At 35.9% G+C, this 21,037-nt stretch overlaps 1 protein-coding gene across 4 annotated transcripts in view; it reads right to left on the minus strand.

The window, feature by feature from the left end:
* Positions 1-21,037, minus strand: part of LRRC4C (leucine rich repeat containing 4C) — a 478,632-nt gene that overhangs the window by 273,811 nt on the left and 183,784 nt on the right. For all 4 annotated transcript variants that reach the window (XM_056493619.1, XM_056493622.1, XM_056493617.1 and 1 more), the window contains exon 2: positions 8,417-8,506. The gene's annotated coding sequence lies outside the window, so the exon portion shown is untranslated. The remainder of the gene's footprint in view (positions 1-8,416; positions 8,507-21,037) is intronic.

Below are 21,037 nucleotides of genomic sequence, written 5' to 3' on the forward strand. Positions count from 1 at the left end.
ACCACTCTATCTCACCCTGAATGACATCCTTCTATATCTGCCCTCTTTTTGCTGCTGATTCATAACACGCACTGAGGAGTAACAAATATACATTTACTCTGGCTTGGCAGAAAGGGCACAGAAAGTGCAAGAAGTCAGAGCTTGCTGCCCATATTTCTGATCTCTTTTCCATGGCTCTGGCTAAATGCTTCCATGGAAGTTTGAAAAGTGGCTCAAAATGGACTAATACAGCGAAAGTGTTCACCATTTTTACCAACTGTTTTACTAAGATATTAGCATTAAAAATATGAACAGTAATTGGAACATGAAACATGGGCATTTATCCATGTTAGCAACGTTTGAAAGAGAAAATCAGCTACGTACTTTCTAAAAGAGATGCTGGGAGTACGAAGCTTTCATAAAATCTCATATTTTGATAAGTGATAGCTTTGTCTCGTAGTACTCTGAATTATTCCCTTAGAAAAAATCACTGCATTATCAAATAAATTTCTTTGACATACACTTTTCTGAAGTTACTTGTAATTTTTGACCCATTTGTTTTCAAATCAAACCACCTAAAAATCACAGTTGTCTCAAATTGAGAAAAAACAAGAGAGGTATGTAAGATCTGATAGTTATCATCTAGGATTATGCCAGATGTCTGCTTCCCATAATTCAGGTCAGGACAGTAGAACAGATTACTCTGTATCTCCAGAAATGTTACAATAATAGTTTTGGTCAGCTCTTTCACTTAATGAAGCTCTCCATACCCAAAAGAGTATTCCTACCAACGGTGTCCTAAGATGTGAAAATGTGGTTTATCCTTGCATTAGTAATGACTCACTCAAAGCTCACAGGCTGACTGACAAGGGCTGCTGCAGACCCTTACAGAAAATGCTACCAATGTTTACTACTCTGGGGTCAGCCAAGGAGCTTTCCAAGAATTATACCCTTAGAGCCTTGAGGCAGCTTGTGGAAGCTCTCTAGTTCTGTTGCTGAGACATTTTGGCTGTGTTCTGGAGAGCAAGTGACCCATTTTCAGGTTCATGGTGTGCAGCAGCAGGGATGTTTAAAGCTGCACTGCTGCTCTGATTCATCTCAGATGTGTTTAGGATGACAGTACCTGTATTTTTTCACATTGCCTGATAGCATTCACAGATTGCTCTAGCCACAGGTCCCCCAATGACTTAAGACCTGTAGCATATCAAGCAGAAAGCAATGCAGATTTTAATGTGATCTAAGCTTGTGTAGGTGACAGCAAAAGAGCTGGGGTGACTGTTCAATAAAATATCTGCTTAATAAAGCAATTGATAGCATTTAATTCTTTTGTGATAGTCACCTTGTGAAATTTCAATTGTTTCCTATTTTAATGCTCCTTTGCCTTTCTCTGTGTATTTATGCTTTGCAGTTAGGGACATAAGTGCAAGGAGATGAGCTAGAGAAATATGTGCTTTATTTATTAATCGTACTCATTATTTGTACTCATATTCATTAGCTAGCTGCTGGTGATTTAACATGCATTTTTAGCTATGTCACCTGGTAAAGAAATCTTCTCCACCAGAAAATATTTAACTATTTCAAATGGCATTAAGTGTCTGATATTTCTCATAAACATGAATTTTCACTCACTCTTCTTTTCCTCTCCTACTATTCTCATTACAGTGGGACTCAATGTAAGGAAAGTATATGGCTTCTTCTGGTAGAAGTATGTGGTCAAAGCCATACTATAATTAACAGCATTGTTTTCTCAAATCACAAGACATGTTGCCTTAAAAAAAAATGTAATATACACATACACAAACCATCAGAATGAATGAAAATGAATTAACAGAGACATTTTTGATTGTGTACAGTATCTATCCTCCAAAAGAACAAAATAGAATTAAGTAGCAAACATGAGTGAGTGACTATGTGTGTGGTGGATAGGATATTGGTAAATTAATATTCCAGAACTCTGAATAGATTTCGAATTGGATTTAGTCTAGAAATTAGTTTAGGTTTTTTTTAGGCAAACAGCATTATCTAAACTTAATTACTCTTCCAATGCTTGAAGTATTTCCATTTACAGAAGTGACAATTCTCTAACAAAACTGGCAATGAATACCAGAACTGAAGTGATACATCTTCTCTATGACATCTATATTTAGATTATTTAGACAGACATATAGATAAATCACAGCCTGACATCTTATTTTTGAGGAAAGCAGTTCTGCTAAAAAAAAAAAACAAAAACGACTGTGCACAGCAAGTGTAACACTATACTACCATATATTTACCTTAATTTTTTTATAAGAAAAATATGTGGAATATTTACTATGGTCACATAATAAATGCATCTGTGGAGCTGGAATCTATTTTTAGGTATAATGCAGTTTCCAGAGCTCAAATTCTTGGCATCCATTTTTCACACCACAGATACAACTTTACCATATCAATTTTGCCCCTTTGCTCAACTAACAACAAATGCAGGATATATTTCATAAGAATCACCAGAGTATCCGGCTTTTCTTTTAATGAAGCAGTTTGGAACATTTAACGAACTGGAGAATTGTAACAAAATGAAACTTCAACAAAGGACTGTCAGGATGCCAGTAAAACAGCAGCAACAAAGAAGCACCCAACAGCAGTTTTGATATCAACACCTCAAAACAGGGAATTTCAAACATCACTTTTTAGAACTGGGGAGAATGGCAACTCTCTTACACCTCTTGGTATACCAAGTTCAAAGTACTGTAAGAGTTCTATGAAAATTTTCCTTCAAAACAAGCTCCTTTCATCACGTTTCTGGTCTTGGCATGCACCTCGCCTGCAAACCCGAGCGCAGCTCTCGGCTGACACGCGGTGCACGGACAGCTGCTCCCTGTGCTGGGGCCAAGCCGCCAGATGTGCGACAGCAGCCCTGCACCTCTGCAGCAGCCAGGCCAAGTAACTCTGGAAACCAGAGAAAACTCCCTAGCAAAGCAGCATCCCTGAGTCTGCACCAAGGAACCTTCCCTCTGCTTAGAAGGAAGAGAGTCCGTAACAAGTATATACAAAACCATGGCATTTTCCTATTTTTCAGTCACCTACAAGAGCTTTTACTTCTTTGGCCTAAAAGGTCACAGGAGTCACAGGACCATATAGCAAAAAGGATTTAAGAGCTAAACAGTCCTTCAAGCCTTTCTGCAAAACAAAGAACATTCCAATTTGGGCAAATTTAAATCTAGAATTGCTGTTCTTTAATGCTGACATTTTAAAGGACAGTCACTGAGAATTACAGTGAATAAACCCATGTTCAATTTTTTCATCTTCAGAAGCTGTTTATATTTAAATATATCAAATAATTGATATAATTTTGAAATAATTTTAAATATTAAATATATCAAAGCTTAAAGGACACCAGGGGGAAAAAAAAAAAAAAGGCATTTGTCAACATTTAGACTATAACTTGAGAAGCTTCAGCTAACTGATTGGTATCAACCATGCCATATCTACCAGAATTATTTTAAATGCCAAGACCACAAACTGGTGATGTACAGGACATAATCTTATTTTTGTTCCTTGAGCAACAAAACAATTTTGTAGTAATTTCACTGTTAGCCAGATCTGCAGTCTGATAACTGAAAACCTACAAGTGAGTCAGTAGAGCTTTCATTTTTGTGAATAAGGTTGTATTTAACATGTGATACATGGTATAAGTAACACTTAGTGTACTAATTTGCTGAGGGTGAAAGTATCTGAGAAATAAATTTAATTAATAGAAATAAAGTAAATGAAATTTAAAAATATAAAAAAATTATGTTTAATATACGTGATTGTTTATGAGAACTAGATTGAACTGCATGCAGTTTTGATGTACTCTAATCAAAGCCTTTTTTTTATTCTTTCACTTTCTGCACTGGGTGTGTGGAAGCAGCTCAGATACTTAATAGTATTAGTCATACTTTCTCACAGACATTAATGCTTGAAACATTTCAAATCAATTTTTTATAAGCCTGGTACATCAGCAGACTGAGAAAGACTGAAAAATGATGGCTGGCTCAAAACAGCTATGGTGTGTGTAGGAGCAGATAGGAAGGTGGAATGGTGCCCTGTCCCTCATCCCATCCCTTTGGATCTGTCAGTCACTGGCACACTGGAAGTCACTGTCCCTGAGCCCCAGTGCAGCCCTGGAGTGGTTACCAGAGCAGAAGATCCCCCTGGGGGAAGATGGTCACAGGAGGCTAGAGCAGATTAAAAAACATTGCACAGAGATGCATCTGGTTGTGTCCCTCATTACTGGGGCTTTGAGGAAGTGTTTTCCTGTTTTTCCCATCATAGTCTGCCCTTTGTATGATTTAACCAGAAAAATAACTTCTTGGGACTGGACATTGGTCCATGAGGAGGTCTTAAAGCTGCTGGGTTTTGAGACAGGAATATATCAAGCTCTTGGCCCCATTCATCCATTTGCAGGTTGAGTGGGGTTTTGCAGTCCATGGGCTGTCAATTCATGTGTGGCAGAACGGACCAGAGGATCCCACCCACCCAATACAATTTCATTCACACAGCTTTAAGGATGCTGAAAAGCAAGGCTCTGTAGGGGAAAAGGGTTTGTGGTGAAATCAACCCTACAAGAAGGTGCAAGATTGTAAGACAGCAGAAAAGTAATACTGAGAGGCCTCTTTAAGGTATTTAAGACTCGAGTTTTGGGCACACCACCCTCTTCTGGGGTGGCACAAAGGGAGAGTGTCAGGAAGTGGTATGCTCAGATAGATCATTATAGCCACATTCACAGAGGGAAGTTTTTCCCTCTCCTCCCCACCTCAAAAGGATGCTTTTAAAAGGAAATATTAGGTAGTTAAGATTTGCTAGACTAAAAGCAGCAGAAGAAACTAAGAAATGTTACTAAATTAGCAATTAGGAGTAATTTTGCAACATCTTTGACAGTAAGGCTTTTGCTCTTCAAGCTGGCCCTAGAAACCAGAAATTAATCACAGTAGCCTATCAAAAGCCTTCATATATGTGTCTTTTTCTATATCACAAAAAATGTCTGCTAGAATTTAGGTGCATAGAGATGTACAGATGAGACTCTAATAGCAACCTAACTATATGAGAGTTCTGCTATGCAGAATGCACACAGAAGTGTTTGCTTGGGTGCACACACTGCAAATTCCTCACCTTCAACCAGTAATTGAAACTGATGAAATATCAAAGATTTATAACTACTTGAAACACCACCACTTCTGCCCCAAAGGGAAAAGTTAACCTCAGGCCTTCAACCCTCCAAATTAATAAGCAGTCCTTAGACCTTAAAGTCTTTATTAGGTTTTCAAATTTAGTGTTCTTACTGTACCTCCTACAGTTCCCTCACAAATTTGCTTAAATAGAAAGAATGATTTAATTCCTAGCAATCAACTTGGACCAAAATAAAAGGACAACATTGTGCACATTTACAAGTATGCGTCAATACATTAGCAGCAAAGAAACATATCATTATTACAGAATGCAGGCCTGAAATTAAAGGCTTCAAAAGCATTTTTATTTCAAATCAGTTTTTAAAGAGTATGATTTGTCTAACGTGTTATTAGGACCTCTTCAGATGAAAGGAGAAAAATGGATTAATAACAAAGAGCATACTGATTGAAATCTAATTTCTATTATCACAGCTAAATGATGTTTTTGCATGCAAGCTGAAGCTATGTATTTTGAGATCCACAGTCCCCTAACACAATGTCACTCATTTTTCTGCTCTTACTTAGAGCCATTTCCTGTTGAATTGAAAATAACAGTGCCTCAAGTAACTACACAGTATAAAATGCTTCCAATTAGGAGCTGAGTCTCTAACTAGAGAAAAGAATTAAATCAATCATTCCCAGTGTTTTCAGAATAAAGAATAAAATCCACATAAAACCACTTTAAAATATTATGTACCTGGACTATTATCAGCACTACTCAGATGATTAATTTTTCACCTCCCAAATCACACAGCTATAAAACTCCTAACAGAATTTCTATTCTATCAAATAACATTTTTAAAAAACACAGAACAAACTAAATCAGGAAGAACTCTAGACAATAAAAGATATTAAAGCAGTACAAAAACAAAAGAAACAAATCATGAGCTGCCCCAGGGTCACAGATCCTCTATAGTGTCCAGTACTCAAAAATACCATAAGCTGATCTGGAGGGTGGGAGTTAATTTAACCCCAGAAGTGAAAACCTTGAGCCAGACAAGTCTTTTAAAAGCACAGAGAGCTCCAGCCCCAACCCCATCTTCCAGAACTTCAGGGTTCCTAGGAGTTACTTCTAGCAGCAAAACACCCCAGCTAGGAGCACAGCCCAATTTCTACCTTCCAGGCTTTGTGGCAGACAGCTCCCATGAGAGAACTGTATTTAATTAGTGGAAAAGCATTGGTACTCCTAAAGGTTGTCAGGGAGCCAGTTGGGATGAAAGGCTGAGGACACACATTTTATTTTCCATTGATCTGCATTTTCTGATGTGAAAAAAAAAATTCTTGCAAAACGTGGATCAGTTCTCACCAGCACTGACACCACCCTGTGGCTGCTGGAATACCTTTGATTGCTGAATGTGCTGAAAATCAAACACCTGCAGCACGTGTACTTAGTTATCTTGTTAGCTCCTAGACTGAGGGGGGATGTGCAAGTAAATTAATACTGTCTGCAGCACAGCTTTTGCTAACCTTTTACAACAGGGTCTAGGAGTCTTCCAAAAAGCAGAGAGAAGGACCAATAATCGTAAAATTGTAAGTGCAGTAATAGCAGAAAAGGTAAATGATGGGATGTCACATATGGAAAGCTGAGGATTCCTGATCAGCTACAGCCAACAGCTACACAGTCATTTTAAGCCAACAGCAACCTAACTTTTAGTCTGGACAATAAAATGGTATTAAGACATTTAATTTTTTACTTCAAATTGCTGGCTTCTATCACAAAATCTAATGAGCATATCAAATAAAAAAAATTCATCTTCTCAACACAATGACAAAAAAACCCTTTCTTTCCCTAACACTGAAAACTTTGATCTTAAATCCTCTGATCATGACACCAAAAGTATTTATGGATTAGAAAAAAAAAACTATCTAGATGTTGATTAAGGAATGCCCAGTGATTTAATTTTTCTATCAGACTAATCTTGCAGGAAGCAACAGACATCTGTGTCAACTGTTCAGCTAAAATAAGAATTTTGATAGCACACCTTCAACTTTTTTGTCCAGAGGAGCCATTTTGCAGCTTCTCTTTGTTAGACTTAGGAGAGAATGCAGACACTCTGCAGTTTCCATTGCATTTCTTTTATATCCCAGTTTGAGAACCCCCACCTACAGTTGAACAGATTCAAACTATTCTTTCCTTCAACTGATAATTTATTTGCAAAAATAAAATCTTATAGTAAGTAATTTATTTTTCAGAGTCTGAAAGTTCTCCTGAACAAAGACAAGTTGGCTGGCTGGCTGTCAAACCTCACATTTAAGTTCTGACTAGTCACTTGATACAGCACATCAGCTCAGCCAGTGACATCTCTTCTACTCGTGGACTTTCTAAAAACAGTGATAGAAATCATGCTGAAAACACAGAAAACCAGGATGTTCAAAATCCTCTTTCTGTGCAAGTGCAACATCAGAGAGATTCAGTCTCCCAGCACTGGAGCCCATGAATTGTCCCCACAAATGTCTGTGCATAGAAAAGACCAAATCAACGCTTTAAACAAAGCTGAACCAATTAGTCCTTCAAAAGTCAAATGATTAATAGAGATCCAATGTGAACCTCAAGAACTGTGACTCTATCAGGCAGGAAATGCTTACAGCAATGAAATCAAACATCAGCAGAAGAAAAGTTAAGACTGTTGCTCCACTAGCCATACCAGAAACAATGCTGCTACTGAGCAGTGACAATGCTCTGCACACATTGCCCTGGGAAAGAACAAACAGCCTTTTTAGCCTCCATTTCTGTACTAGTGTATTAAGTCAGAGAAGGTCATTAATATTACTTAGCATCTCCTCCAAACTGAAAATTTTAATCAGATTTTACACTTCTGTCAGCCCTGTGTAGTTGTGTTTTTGCAGTTCCTACCAGAAAAGGTCACAATACCACTATTCTGGGGGGAAATTAATTAATAAAGGCATTTATCTAGTGACCAGGTAGGTCCCATATACGGTTTTTTTTGAGCTTTGCTTTTCAGTTAGGACTGATTTTAACTTGTGTTGCTATGAATCTTCCTATGTGAAGCTTACAAATGATTAGTAGAGCCTGATGAATATTAATGTACAAAGTAAAACAAGAGGATAAAAATATCTTCCAGAAGGTATTACTTTAGACAATCTGCCACTGTACCTTAGCTGCTGCTGTGATGAAAAAATACATTAAGTAACATCTCTAAGCAAAGGTTTTTCTAAAAATCAAATAATAAATACTACCTAAATTGAAGACATAATCAGCATTACAATAAACTTAGTACACTTACATGTTGTTCAGAACACCCAAGAGAACATCAGTCTGTTTACTTTCTGAATTGATAAATAACCACAATTTCTTGCAATAAAGGAATTCATTTCTGAAAGAAAAAACAAACAAACAAAACGTAGGTTAAATTATTCACAGGTTTTTTACTAGCCACATTGTGATAATACCTGAAAATACATTACGACAGCTGTGAAATTTGCAGAAACTTGCTACAATTTCATTAAAAACCTGCATAATTAAATCTTATTTGTAAGGGTAAACACATTATTTTCTAATACTCAAAATATGTTTTATGTATAGGTTAGTGTTACTCAAGCTGCAGGGAGTTTGGTATTTCTGTTTTATTTTGTACAACCAGGAAAAAGGGTTTTATTTTCAGGAAGCAAGTATTCTCAATTTCTACCAAAAAAGCCTTTCACAAATAGTCTAACAGAAAACAAAAAAAACCTTAATATTTTTCTTTTGCAAAAAAAATCAGATTTTCCTTGAATATTAATGGGAAAAGGATTTCAAGAAAATCCTGCATATTATGTCCCAGAGTACCTCCCTTTATCCCTTTTCAATATGTATTAATGAGAACACACGAAGAAAATAGGCTGAAAAATAGACTCTTGCAGTAAAATCAATTTAAGAGTGGAATAGACTGGCAAGAAAATGAAGAATACTCTATACATATACACATGTGTATATATACTCTATATACAGTTCATTTCTACTTCTCTGACAAAAGTTCAAGAGAACATAACTTTCCCTTTAGTAGAAAATTAAACTGATTTTAAAAATTTGGTTTCATGTACATACAAACAAACTCCAGTAAGTTTTGTTTCTTATCCTAAAATAACAAAACATTAAAAGATTTCCCTTAGGATTGTGGAACTTGCTGTCAATAGGGAATTTCAAGAATTTTTGACAAGTGAGTGTATTCCTTCAGATTTCTGAATATTTTTTAACTGAATAACTAAATTATTAGTTTTTTTCCTTAGTGTTTGTGACCCCTGTGAACCAGTCCTCAGCCATACTACAGATGAGGATACTAAACAAATGAAAAAAATTACTTAGAATATTTTCATAAATTTTAACCTTTCAAAACTAAGAGACAATATTACTGAGGGTAAGCGTCAGTGAGAAAATATGTTAGGGTATGTCTACTAAGTCCACTCACCATCTAAAGCTACATTAAATTCTTACAAAGAAACAAGTGATGGCATGCAGGTGCTCATGGAATGAGTGCTGGTAGCAGGATACAGCCTTTCAGTTTCATCAGCCTTTCATGGGACAGTGATTCTGACATCCTGCATTTATCTAGTCATAAAGAAATACAGACTGGCTACAAGCAGCTTGATTTAGTAGAAGATGTCCCTGCCCACAAGAGAGGGGCTGAACCAGATGACCTTTAAAAGGGCTCTTCTGACTCAACCTATTCTATGATTCTTTTATTCCCAATAGCCCCTTGCCTGGTTTGACAAATTCCAGTTCTTCAAAAGTCATGTGTGGGTTCAGAGAGAGTAAACAAATGCATGAAACATGGGAAATTGATCTTTACATGTCAAACTTAGGTATCTGTAGCCTGTCACCAAACTATGTCTCTTATAATAAAAAAAAAAATCCAAAGATTCATTCATGTGCAGCTCACCTGCTCTGACTCTCTCAGAAATACCTCCACATATCTGAAAGATAACTATTTCTGCCTAAGAATGCAGCAGTTCAATGCAGCCTCTCTGCCTTAGATAGTGTAGTGAAGTTTTGTTTCACACCCATGTGCATGGCCACATAATATTAAGATTGTCACCCAAGAGTATAAGTGTGATTAGAGTCTGCAGTGACCACATAGAAATATCTAGCCCCTGGTACCTTTTGCTTATTTTGAATATACAGTGAATGGAAGCAAAGATCATTAGAATAAAAATATTAGAAATCCGAGTGGGAAAAAATGAAATTAAACCAGAGGAATGTAAAATTTAGGGGGAAAAAATCTATTTATTGACATTTAAGAAGTCATTGGTATGGCATATTACAGAAGATAATTCAGGGAAGATTATAATGGTTTTATGAAGAAGTAAAAATATGAAGTCTTCTAAAATAGTTTGTTTCACAGTTTATTCTCAAATAGTGACCAAAACTATCACTATTAAACATGAAGAGCTGAAACCACTTATCTTCTCATGCAAAAATATTTTATGTTTTAATAAGCACTACTGAAAGTTTAACATTGTGAGTTTAAGGGGGAAAAAATAGATAAGGAAGTGAATTAAGATGAGATATTCTAAATATGAAAATACATCTAGTCAGCATGATGCAATATTGATGTAATTATAAAATTTTACACAAACATTAGTCAAGGCTTTTATAATTACAGTTGTCTACACCTCAGATGATCTTTAACTTGAAACATTGTAGCTAAGAGAATGATAATGATTAAACATGGCAAGTTTAAGGATAGCAAAATGTGTAATGTTTTTAACATCCACACCCTCAGAGTAGTGTCATGTTTATTTATTAATATCCTCCAAATGTAGGACTTCTGAAGAATTCAGCTAATCAACTAGCACATATACTAGTTTACTGAAATAGAATCAAGGAGGTCCAGACAGCCTTTTGCCTTGTTGCCCTCTAGTTACTTTGAGAAACTATTAGCAGGAAACATCCATGACAGTATTTTTCCATTATTCTGTTATCCGTAACATTGTAGTCCCTGTGTTTAAAACTAGAAAAGGAAAACACAGCTTCTTGTCTCACCTGCAGTGAGAATAAAAGCAACTGCTCTCACTCTTCTGTGTAAAAACCCACACCACAAACCTTTGGGAATTTCACCAGCTTTTTTTTCCTAATGTCACAATTTTTGTATTTATCAAAACTTCTCAAACACCCAGATATAAACAAAATCCCCCACCCACAGTGATCTGGAAATATTACTATGTCATACATAGATTTATATTGCATTTGTACTTTTTTTTTTTTTTTTAACTTGCCGCTTCAGCAGCAGGGTAATGTGTTAAATGTACTCTATAGTCCTCTAAAAGCCCCAGCTAGGTTCAATGCTGACTCTTTTCAAGCTGCCCTGCAAGTTTTCCAACAGTAACAGTTTACAGCTACTTAACTACTTTTAGGATATCACAACACAACAAACACAAAACTTAGATTTATCTGAGTTAACTCAGTTTTATTTTTCTGCCTATATTTTAGTTTATTATTAAAAATAGTCTTGTAATTAACCCTTTTTTATGATGATTCACTGAATAACTCATCTTCTTTTCTTCATCTTCGCTTTATAAAGTCTTATAATCCTTTTTTTAGTTATAACTCACATTTTGGCCCAGACTTTCCAAATTTATCCTTATATAGACCTTCTGCACATAGCCACATCTCTATGTTGCTTTTCTACCATACTTTTTTGATTTGGTTTTGGTTTTTTGGGGGAAAGTGTTTTGCCACAAAGGCAACCCATAGCATTACCCTGCAAGGTAAATGAAGTTTTCTGGATGACAGAAGAGCAGCAGAGCTGATGCAAGGCCAGCCAATTAGCCCACAACAAAATGTGTTCAGTGCCAGTCAGTGCCTTTAAATTAACTCAGAGGAGCATAAGGTAATAGTGTAGCGGGGACTAAAATAATGCTTATAATGAGTGAAATGGGAGAAAATGTAACAACAAAGCTTTTTTTTTTCCCTGAAAAAAAAAAAAAGAAAAAAAAAAAAAAAAGACTGAATTGTGCCTAATTTCAGTAGTGTTGGGTAAACAGAAGGGCCAATTAAGGTCTTTGCTTCAGGTTCAATTTTCATCCTGAAAATGGGTTAGCGTACCTGAAGCTTATGTAACATCGCTCTTACATTTCAAATTATTTCTTTCCCTTAAAAACATTAGAATGCAAATACAGCAGTGTCATGGGCAACTACTCAATCAAAATCCCTCTGAGAATTCAGAACACAACTTTGTATAAGCCAACACCAGTGCAGTACAAAACAATTCAAGGCAGCACTACTAAAACAGAAATTTCAGAAGTTACACAGCTACACTGTGTAACTGGAAGAGCTCAGGTTTTGGTCAGTGTTTCTACTGCTCAAAAACTAAGCAGCAGATAATGTAACTACTACAGGAAAGCTTGAGTAAAGTTTTATGGTTTATCCATAAGCAAAGGTGACAGCTTCAAACTTTGCAAGGCACTGGTTCCATACAAGGCCATCAAGGTACAGTAGTGCCTACCATTCACGAGCTTCTCTCCTTATAGTTTTGCTTGTTTGTTTTACAGCTGCAGTACAAGGAACAATCAGTGAAAGCTGCTCATAGGAAGTGAATTGAGTAGCACTTTGAGCTTCCAGGAGTCATATAGAGCTTGCCAGAAATCACTCAATTTATTGCAAGAAGTGCCGTCGGTGGCTGCAGAAAACCTTCATGAAATCAGGTGGTGTTGCTTTGGGATTTAAAAGTTACACATCTCACAACTAAATTACAAAGACTTTGGAATTTTTCTTCTGCAACACCACAAGAGAGACTTTACTGTTTCTTAGTACACCCTCCTACCCTATCTTTTCTTAACCCAAATAAATGCATTAAACAATGTCAAGTACTGCCCAGACAACACATTATTGTAACCAACTTATTTTCACAATTTATTAACATTATGAAGAAATGCAGAATCTTTTCAGAAGCCAGAATAGGGCTGTTGCCTCTCAGAAGAGAGAAGAAATAAATATGTTGTAGGCATTATATTAGCTAGTGCTTCCTCTGTTTTAGCCAAATGCTTTCCGATTCTATTTTAAACATTATTCCTGTATTTCCCATATAGTGCAGGACCAAATCTCTGGAGGAAAAAAGAAAGGCACAGAACTCAAATTCCACTTAATTTCTGGCAGTCTGTGTGTTACTGGCAGGAAAAAAAACCACAGAGAATCAGGCAGGTATTTGTGAATCCTGGTCACTCACAGAACTGAGCTATTTGAAATCAATGGATTTTAAGATGTCCTGATAAGGGACACTCAGAATTTACAGGTTAATGCATCCAAGATTCACTTCACTTCCATTATCTCCCTTGTGAACTTTGTCATGTTGCTTCATCTCCAAATTTCGCAAAAAGGAAATAAAAGTTTCTTGAGATTACTGATGGAACACAGGTCCACGGCTCAGAAAAATAAGGTGAGTGTATAGTTTAAACAGGCTTTACTAGCTTTCAGGCCTGAAATTGAAGGTCTGCATGTAAAGAAAGTAAAGTCTGGTTGCTGTATTTCTACACTCTCAAAAGCGAGCAGAAATGGGACCATAGCAGTTAAAACAGAACTAAGAAATCAATTCATGCTACATTTCAATTCTGAGACTGTCTCATAATTAAGATGGTAAGGTAAGATATTACTTAACCTTCTTTATTGTGTTTATAAACATGCAATCCAGTTCTTGGCAGTTTCTTAGCATTTTGTCAAGGTAGCAAAGTACTTCTTTTCTAATAGGTGTTCAAATATGGATTGCCTGCTTAAAAATCTAACTGCTTCCATGAAACTACAAACAACATCAAAACGGTAGGCAACCTAAAAGCAGTCCAGACAATGCCATGGGAGCCCAATGGTATTCACATAAATTTGATGGAGCATTTAGAAAAACAGAAACATAATGCAGGAACTGCAATAAAGTAATAATGAACTGTCAGTCAGAATAAAAGCAGAAATCGTGAGACAGCAAGCAACAACACTGATTTTTTTACCAGACCTCATGGGGGGTGGTTCCAATGTGTCTGTTGTTAAACATGAGGATAAGAAAAAATACAGAATATTTTCAAAAGTTCCTGCCAGTTGCCTAGACAGATGCTTCTCAATATAATATCTAAAATGCTATATGTTCATGAAAACAATTAGCAAATAGCAATTAAATTCTACTATACAATATTTGCAACCATATGACTTATTAATACTCATGCTCCTACCAGTACATAAGAAAATTTTTGTCATAACAGAACATAGACATTTGCTAAAGTTAAAATTTCTCCTAAGATATAATTGAAATTTTGTTTATAACCACTGCTTTTAAACAGAATTAATACCCTAATGTTCTATTCAGAATAGAAATAGTCTTATGAATAGGCATAAGAGCTTTCTGCATCAGTTATGTAAAAAGAACCAGAGGAAAGGTGCACTGTTATGCTAAAATAGGAATCATAGGTGGCTACCCAAAGCAGAAAGGGGTTTCATATGAAAACAAATGCTGTCTGAAAATGGTCATATTTATTTTCTGATGTTGATTTGCCCTCATTAAAATATTCCCTTAATCTTTTTTATTTAAATTGGCATTGATTAAATTATACCTCATTTTTGAGGGTGTTTTAGATGAGGAAAGAAACTAGTCGCAATGAATAGATCCAAAAGCAAATATTAGAATATATACTGAAGAAAATTGAAAATCACATGGAAAAAATAAGGAATTTAAGTGACACCAACCCACCTCCCTTAATACATAATTCAAAATTTTCAGTGGCATTGACTAGTTGTATAATCTTTCAATAGAAAAATAAAACTACATAGCTAGTTCAAACTAATCAAAACTTAACAAGTGTTAGCTATGAACTTGAAAGTATTAGTGAATTATCTATAGATGAACTTTAAGAACATTAAATTAAAAAAATCACAGTAACAATATTATTAAGCAATTATCAACTTGTTAATCAAAAATGGGTTCACATTTTTTGACCTACATATTAAAAAAGAGCTTATTATTCATCTATAGTTTCAGAAAACTACACTACAGTATTACCAGTGGATTCATTACAAAGCACTGCATAAAACCTTGTAGCACCACATAAGCAGAATCCTGACTAATCCAGTCCAACAGCCTAACAAATAAAGCAAATAAAATAACACTTATCACCATACTTTTGTCCTCATCTTTTAATTTAGAGTTTAAACAAGAATCAGTTCATTGCTAACTGAAATTACAACTGTTGGTCTCTGAAAAAGAGTATATAAGAAAGGTTTGGAAAATGATCAGAAGAAAGGAAAATTAATGTAAGCTAGAGGTCATTCCAAGAGCTAAAAGAAGCAGGAGAGAAGGCATAGAGCTGAAAGTGAAAGAAATAAAGGAAGGAAATTACGTGTAGAATTGAATTAATATCGCTTTTTAAACTCAATAAGCTGCTTAATGCACACAACTGCCTGCTTACTTTTCACCCTGCTGGGTGTGAGACAATTGCAATGTTAAAACTGTGAAAAGTCACATGTTGGAATAGTTTAATATGAGCAAAAAAAGGGAGATGCCTTTTCCATCCCCTACAGAAATAAGTAAAATAAACCCAAGAAAAGCAAATTATTAAAGAATCCAACTAAACTCGTTGCTTACCACCAGCTGACCAGTGTTCAGCCAGCCCCTAAGCAAGAGCAGTACCTGCAGATCTTTTCCCCCTCACTGTTTCATTGCTGAGCATGAAATATTATGGTCTGTATTGTCCCCTTGGATGGTTGGGCTCAGCTGTGCTGGCTGGGTCCCCTCCCAGCTCCTTGTGCAGCCCCAGCCTGCTCACTGCTGGGCAGTGGGGGATGAAGTCTTGATTTTGTGTAAGCACTGTCCAGCAATAACAAAAACATTATTGTGTTATCAACACTGCTTTCAGCACAAATCCACACAGGCTACTCTGAAGAAAATTAATATTATTCCATCCAAAATAGGTATGAAAGCTTCAGAGGGTAAGACCTAAAAGATCTCAGCACTGAAAGAAAAGTTAAGAATTGCAAAGGACTCCGAAGGTGAACTTCAGGTTGTATAAGGCTAGAGATCAGAAAGCATTTGAGACAGATGTGTGAGGTGAATTTAGTAAAACAATAAGGGAAGTGATTCCAGTATATACCCTGGAAAGATCTACTGGTTATGAAGGGAATTAGCTGGCAATACACAAGAAGAATATCAATTAATATAATTATTTTTATAGAATGCAGCTAGTATTTTGGGATGATGCCTTGCTGTTTGTTTTGATTTCTGTTCATAATTCTTGCACATCAAACAGTTTTTTGCAAATCTTTCAGATTCACTTAGAAGTGCTCCCACCCTTTTCTCCTGCTTTGCTACTAAGGCATAATTGGCCATTCTCTTTTTGTATTATTTTTCTGAGTCATGATCTCATGAAGAATAACATAGTCCATTTCCCCCATCCACTTGAGAAGATGTTAAAGTAGTTTTATGAATATATCTATGTAAAATTATAGAGAATTCTATATAAGATGACATTTTCCCAGGTTTGAAATCTCATTCTATTTGAAGTAGGTTGTTCTTGGTGCAGAGAAGTGTAGGCCTTTAGTGCAATATCTACTTAGATATTCTCAATTCTTTTCTGCATTTGTAATTTCTAAGAACTTATAATGTCAAAGTAATTTAATAACCATTACTTCTTGTATTTGTTCTTCATTGCTAATATCAACAAATCCTGGCCAGCTTTCTCTTTTTTGCTTAAACATTCCTACGAAAATATTTATTAACTCTGGTCTCACAACTAGGATTTGAATTTTCGGGCCAGCTTCCCTAGACACAGAGAACACCTGAAGGTAAGGATGAGACATAAAAAGCCTGTGTTATTAGTAAGGGAGAATCTTCCTCCTGCTTCTCAGTTCCCAGGCAACATTCATCTCAAGATGAGACCTTGAAGTGATAGAAACACAGACCCAGAAAACTATTTCACATCAATACCCAAGATTCACTTATATTCTATTTTCTTCTGTCCTTTGAAGGAGCTGAGAAAAAGTTTCAGACAAATAAGATACTTTAAAAATACTTCTAATAGGCATATTTTAAAAGGGGAAAATTAGAAATAGATTCCAGGATTATAATGATGATGATGATTAAATGAAAGAACAACTCAAATGAATGATTCAAATAATTCTGATCGTTAAAGCAGGAAAATGGAAATAAACTGGTATGTTTTAATAATTGGTTTAAAATTAAAGAAACATTTAAATCAGAAGTTTTTATGCTTATTACTGTTGATTAATTTCTTATGGTGGGTGAAGAAGGGAATCCTGAAAATTAAGTAAATTTGACATACTGAAAATTAAAGGAAAAAATAAATCAGTGAAACAGAGCTCTGATCTCCGTGCATTCATTGCATTCTATCCTGAATAACTAAAAGATGAGAGAGGCCTTAAGAATACTTTTAGGAAATAACTGTATTTCCTCAACATCTGTCAGTTTGTCTATCAGTTTCTTTTCCTTCTTACTGCCTCAAGGGGACAGACTGGAGCAACACAAATAATAATTATAGGAATTTCCAGCATATTTTGAGACTGTAAATTAGTGTCAGTTGTGTTTTCTCAGGAGTCAGGCATTAAACCAGTTCAGGTTTGAATATTGCTTTCTTACAACAATGGTTGTGATGGCAGTAGCAAATGTCAGGCCATGAATCTAACAATGCATTAATTGTAGCACAAGGACTCAGACAAATGTTCTAAACTATGTACAGGTTAAAGGTTCCAGTGCACTGGTAATTCTCAGTACCAGCACTGCAAGGGCATGAATTGTCTGTTCTTAGAAATATTTTTGTAGTGACTAACCTGAATTCCTGACAATAGCAACCCACAAAAGAAAACTAAGCCTTTCCTAAGCCTTTCTCAGTCAAACTAACTCCTTGAGTAGAAATAATCAGTCAGAAGATCTTGATCAGGAGCACACTGATTCAAAGCTCAGGTACCATGGCACAGCACAAAGGCTCTAAACACATTTGTGACTAATTTCCCCTGCACACTAGAGCTCCAAACCTGCAGTAACCAGTCACTTAGTACAACACAGTCAATCCCAGCACTTTCATTCCCTAACTCATCCTTGGAGCTAGTCTTTCAAAAGCTTATCCAGAAGACCAACTCTACTCTTGTCTCTACCTGATCATTGCAAAAGCACTCTCTCTTCTGTGATGAAATCTGAAAGTTTCAGGTACTGAGAACAGCCAGAAAGATGTGCATGGCTGACAGGTGCTGAGTAGTCCCAAGCAGGATGGCTTCACTATTGCCCCATCAGGATGCTGTCAGTCCTGGTCTTAAAAACTTTGCTGGGGCACAGCTGCAAACCCAATCGAGATCAAACCTAATCAGCTCCTGAGTCTCTGGTTTGGAAAGGCTAGTCTTTTCTTGATTCTCCCTACTTATGTTTGATTCCAGCTTTGCAAATATTTTACTGCCATGTCATTCTGTTGGTTTCCTATATCCATGTTTATACATTTATCTTTACTTCCTTTTGTAGATTATAACTAGAATATATTATTTACACAGAGAAAATACATTACATAACAACTACTTCAAGTTTCCAGCATTTTTAATTTCTAAATTTTCACATTGCTCTAAATTTTTACAATATTGGAGCCATCTGATCTGAGTACATCACAGGGTACATTCATCGTCAGATTACTGCTAAGAATACTTCATCACAGAATGTATTTCTGTTGAAGGAAAACATAAAAGTTCAAGATCTCATTCATTCCTTCAAAGACAAAATATAACATTTATAGCTGTGTACATAGACCTGAAAACAGTGAAGTATGGAATAAAAGCTCCCTCCTAAGGACATAGAACTTGCACCTTCAGGCAACTTGCACCTTCTTCAAAAAAAGACAGTTTGAGCAGTTATTTAAATATAGCAGTGATCACAGGAGCATAACTTCCTTTTCTCTCCTGCCTGACACATGACTTATTTCAGCAATAGGAAGCATGAAACACTGAGAGGAAAACACTCTCCACAACAGCCTGTGGAAGATGGCCAGTAGATGCTTTGGAAGCAAGTAAGAGCCAAATAATGTGCCCATGCCTCCAGCAGAATGTGTTTATTTTCTCACACTAAGAATCATGGTATGAAAAGAGAACATAAATTTCTAAAAATAGGTCTTTGTAAAGTTATAATAGAAGCCTGTGGAAAATATCAGAGAATTTACAAGAGACCAAAGACTTCATGTTTCAAGACTGATCTAATATTTAATTTTTAAGGGCAAGGCAGACAGCTAAGATCTCTGGGAAAGGACATATCATTAACAGCCACTCTTGAATGTTAGTTTCCATAACTTTTACCTGCCACCTTTCAAAGCTCTGATGGATGTTGTATTAAATAAATGACCAGGCAATATCCTGAAGAATCCATTTGGAGCAGCATAAATATGCATTAGTCAAAATAAAAAGTTTCTCTTATTTGTTAGATAAATATTAAAAATAAGTGCAACTTTGTATCAGAACACCTCATTTACCAGGATTTCAATTTAAATCATCATAATTAACCCCTTAAGCAGAACCAAAACAAAAACATCAAAGAGCAGAAATATTCTTTAGTCAATATTACTGGGCACAGATGCAGCAAATGGAGATATTTCATTTTGGGAGGGATTATCTACATGATGCAGCACAGCATATGAAAAAATGGATGGGCTGGATGGCACTGTGGGGAAGTTATTACTCCTGGAAACTGACTGAACTTTTCCAGTATTCAGAGACCCTACTGATAAGATTACTTACACTGCTGGCTGAGCAATGCAGCAACAGGTAATTCATTACAGAAGATTAGGACATAGATACACAAGGTCAACTGACTAATTCAACTTCTGGGCTTCTATTTTATTTTGGTCAATGTTGTCTCTAAGAATGCATTTTCTTGTCTGTTGACCAGTGCAGTGTTAGGATAAATATGAAAGTTATGAGAAATTTCAATGTCCTGCAACCTAATAACTCTCACCATTGCTAAGATTGTTCTTGAGTCTTCCTAAATTCATCATTTTTTAATTTATTTCCACAAAATACATCAACTGCAGTTTTACTGGAAGCTAGTAACACAAGCCTGTTTGAAGGTCAGGAAAAAAGATTCCTTCAGTTTAATTTTATATGTCCTAGAAACGGTTTCTTAGCCAGCGACAATGCTGATGGAAATTGGCAATTTTCAGAAAGATGAATTTTCACTTCTGCAGCTCTCTGTGAAACACCTTTTAATGTAAAGATTAATTGGAGCAGAAATAGCTCTGACTGTACCATTTTAGCTCTTGTCAAAACTATTTTGTCAAAGAAATTGAAAGAATCCCCCCCAAAATGCATATGATTCAGAATTAACATAGTGGTATGGGAACAGTATATATTATTAAGAACATTTCTGAACATGCCACATCTCTAAGGGAATCCATAAAAAGGATTTTAAGAAGGGGAAAAAAATGAGGATTTCTCTGAAAGTGAAAAGGGGTAAAAGGCAGAATATGAAAAGCAGGAGAGGACATGTTTCCAGGATGTTAGTAAATTTTGATGCTTTGAAGACGTCTTGAATGATGAAGACATGGTATGTGGCACACAGAGAGTCAGAAAGGTGAATATCTGGCTGAGGGTCAGTTTGCTCTTGGGACAGCAAAGAGTGGGCAATCACTGCTGACAACAAAATCTTAACACAAAAACAGAGAAAAATTCTAAGTAATCTGGACTGTGCAGTTTGTCATACAAAGCAAAAGAAGCTTAATCCAAGAAAGAGAGCAGTAGCTGCTGAAAATTTTTGTTTCTTAAGACTGAAGAGTGATTATGTCACCTTCACATTGTACACAAAATGCTTAATCACTAATCCCTAAACCCTTATTTTCCATCCCACAGCACAGGTCCACACTATAAAATTCAAGGCAATAAATATGCAGAGGAAAAGTTTCCACTAATTTTCCTA

This window comes from Oenanthe melanoleuca, chromosome 5 (genome assembly GCF_029582105.1).
Source record: "Oenanthe melanoleuca isolate GR-GAL-2019-014 chromosome 5, OMel1.0, whole genome shotgun sequence".
NCBI classification, from domain to species: domain Eukaryota; kingdom Metazoa; phylum Chordata; class Aves; order Passeriformes; family Muscicapidae; genus Oenanthe; species Oenanthe melanoleuca.